We start from the raw sequence: 3,897 nt of genomic DNA, 5'->3' as shown, positions 1-3,897 counted from the left end.
ACTAAGATGCTGACTGAATTTATTGAACTATAATTAATTTATACAAATTAAATAAACTTTAGTCTCTTTATTTCGAATACGAAATAATAACCAACCAATTGTTGAACTTATAGAAATGCTAATTACTCATTCTAATTGGGTTTGATTAAAATTACAATTGATGAAAATAACCTGTAATATGCATGTCCTGTTTACGAATCCCGCGTTTTTCGATTTACATATGTACATATGTCCGACGTTCTTACGGTGAAGGAAAATATCGTGATGCACATATCTGCGAATAAATTTAAAGATAAGAGTAAATTGAAGCCTCAGTGAGCCACCGTGGTTGACTATAACCTAGGCATCCCAAACTTAGAGACTCGCCATCTCACTGGGCCCGTATAGTAAGCTGATGATGATGATGAATCGGGTTTATTATTAAAAAACTAAGTATATCATGTCTTACTAACATTATAAATGTAAATGGATGGATGGATAATTGTTAGAAGGTAAATCCAGAAAGGCTGCATGGATCTTGCTGTTTGGCATAGATGTAAAACATATCCTGGAAAAACACATGGGCTACTAATTAAGTTTTTTTTAATTTGTGCGGACAGAATTGCGAGTGACAGTTAATAAAATAACTTTAAAACTTAATTAACAGAACTTCTAAAACTTTACAATCTATGTTAACGGTTATAGTAATAACTGATCTCTTATATTGTAGATCGGAGTTGTTAGGATTGTTTTACAGTATCGCATCGTTTTCCAATTTAATGATACTTGTATGAACGGCTCTTATAATATCGGTACTTGATATATGAGCGGTTTACACGTTTCTGATTTACTGCTTTACTTTATCGAGGATCGGTATTTTGTGGAGGAACTCGATATATGTATTGACTTGAAGTATTAAAATATAAAACTTCTTAGAAGTAAATTAAGAAGAGTTTCTAAGAATATATAACTATCACAATGTTATAACACTCCTCCGAAGCGTCTTGGATTTTTATTTCAATTAATATGCCTGAGTATCGGCTACTATTTTTGAATCCCGCGCAGACAGAGTCACGGTCAACAACTAGTATATTTATATTTACTTTTATTTTACTAAACGAAACAAAAACATATATGTCAAATAATATTTATTAAAAAATAATAAACAAGGAAGGGAACATATCATACACCTAATTTCTAGCTACATTTTACCAGTCATTCATTCTAAGCCTGTCAATATATTTATTGCATTTCCAGCAATTTGGTTTTTTATGTAGAAATTCCAAAAATGAGCATTTGACTCAACACTAGCCTTATTAAAATGTCGACGTTTATGTCCCCTCACTATTCATTCTGACACTGGACTTTGTAATGAAAGCACGTCATTCGCGCCAAAGGATTCCAACTAATAATGTCTAAAAGTCGGAAGGGATTCCATGAGGATCAAAACCATTTAATTGTAGTAACATAGTAATCGCCTTGATTCACGCTTATAACAGTAGCTCTAATCGTTGTTAACTCTTAACAAAAGAATTGCATACGTTAGTACGTAACATAGCAATTGTTATTAAGCATGGGAACATTATCTTGAAGGAATATTCATGAGCAAACAGCCGCTGTGCAAATGTTCGTGCGTACTACGCCATGATGCGAGCGATGAATATATTTAAGACGGCTTTAACGTTATTATTTAAATTAGAAATTCACGTTACCTTACTTTAGGTTACATGAGAGAATAGTGTTATAATATTAGGTTAACCTAAACTATTATTCGTTGCGACTATTTGATATAAAAGAGCTTAAGTATAGACGTTATATTACAAAATTAGTTGATGTTACATTATTTTATTTCAATGTATAATACAAGAGTCTAGGCTTTTGATGATTTTGTCACATTCAGTATCGAGACTCTTGGTCCGTGGGGTCCTAGCGCTTTAAGGCTTTTTAAGGAAATATCAAAAAAGTTAATCGACATCACAGGGGACCGAAGAGCTGGCAGCTACCTCGGACTAAGAATTAGTATAGCTATTCAAAGGGGGAACACTGCCAGTATCTTCAGAACCTTGCCTGAAGGGACTCCTTTTAATAATGTATTTTAGTTAATTATTCGTCTTTAAGCGCTTCGGTCGCTTTAAGAGCGTCGGTGACCAGTGGTCAAGCACTTGACTTGCAATCGTTCTTACGGTGAAGGACAATATTGTGGTGCAACCTGCACATTTCTGAGAAGTAATTCAAAGATATGTGTGAAGTCAACCAACCCGCACTTGGCCAGCGTGGTTGACTATGGCCTAATCACCCTTAACTTAGGGTAGGCTTCGAGCCCCTCGGTCGAGACGTATAGTGAGCTGATGATGATGATGATATAGTAATTCATGTACAAAATGTCAATTAATAAACTATTGTACTTATATTTTATGCATATTAATTAGGTAACAGATTCAATGTTAAGTTTTTAAAAACTAAAATAAAATGTCATAACAATATTAGTGGTTGGTAAATACAGAATTCTTTGAGTTACGCTACATTACTGGATCGTCCTAAACTAATATTTGTAGTCGCCTAAAACTAAGTTAATTGTTGAACATGAAAATGTTGTCGCTTCGTCCTGTTCATACAATTAAACTTTTCTTTAGGGTCTTTGTAATTTGTACTATTGCTTAATTGTAAGTGAGCTTTGAACAGATAAAACAATTTAATTAACACATTTTGTCACGCGTCTTTAAATTACATTTAAAATATTAAGAAATGTGTTACTTAGGTATATTTACGGTAGAAAGCGAGCTTTAGGAGAGCGTCTGTGGCTCAGGAGTCAAGCGCCCCCTATCGGACGTAAAGTAAACCAAACCTCATACAAGTTTTGATGTAAGTGACAAAGACGATACGATGACGTTTGTCGTGAATATATCATGCTGAGCCCACTAATATATATTTATTTACATAACTTTAAAGAAACATAAAAATATTTTTCTGAATAACAAGCATTTCGTAGACTCATTCGTCAAAAACATACGAAATGGGAGTTATATGTAATATAGCGTAAAGTTATAATATTTAGTGATAAATAAGAGGTCTGACGTTGAATGATAGTCGGAAAGGTTTTCACGGGACCCCGAGACCCGGGGCGACCCTACTCAGATTCGCATACGTTTACAACTGAAATACTGTCTTTTGTGTTCAAATAAATTATTGTGTACACGCCGCTGCGAACGCGTGAATCAAATGACAAAAGTTTTTCTTAGACCGTTTTTCTATTATATTCCTTTAAATCTAATAATTTACATTTTTTATACCTAAAATACAGATGTATCTGTTTCACAAAAGCGAACATTATATTTACCCAAAGTGATAGAGATTTTAAATTTCTTTTCTTTATTCTGACACATATTTTCCATTCTTTATAATGTCCCTAATCTGACCGTCATAAGTTTTTCTGGGTCGTATAACTTTCCACTGTTAAGAGATTTCAAATGTCAAATTATTATTTGACATTTGAAATCTCTTAATAAAGAAAGAATACAGACAACTTTAACTTCACTATTGTGAAGTTAAAGTTGTCTGTATTCTTCAAGCGTTTACAATAAAATATTCTTCAAATATTTATTATTTATGAGAGGGAAAGGCCGGTGATCCATCAGTATTATTGCTATCGGAGGATCTTTACGCGCTACTGGTGACATAAATTTATAGAGTTATCATTATATCGTGACGTTTTAACTGTGGTAAACGAACCTAACTCAAATTTGTTTTTTTTTTACTTAATATGCAACTATTTGTTCGTTAAAATTATCGCGTTAACGTTATTCTTTATATTTTCTTTTGTTATTTTTCATTTTAAAACATCTAATATATTCCAAAGGTATGCACATAACTTCAGAACGTGATGCTACGAACAACATTTTTGTTTCATAAATTGAACAC

The sequence above is a fragment of the Papilio xuthus genome, unplaced genomic scaffold (assembly GCF_000836235.2).
Source record: "Papilio xuthus unplaced genomic scaffold, Pxut_1.1 DF827870.1, whole genome shotgun sequence".
In the NCBI taxonomy this organism is placed as follows: domain Eukaryota; kingdom Metazoa; phylum Arthropoda; class Insecta; order Lepidoptera; family Papilionidae; genus Papilio; species Papilio xuthus.
Note: the sequence above shows the minus strand (reverse complement) of the source record.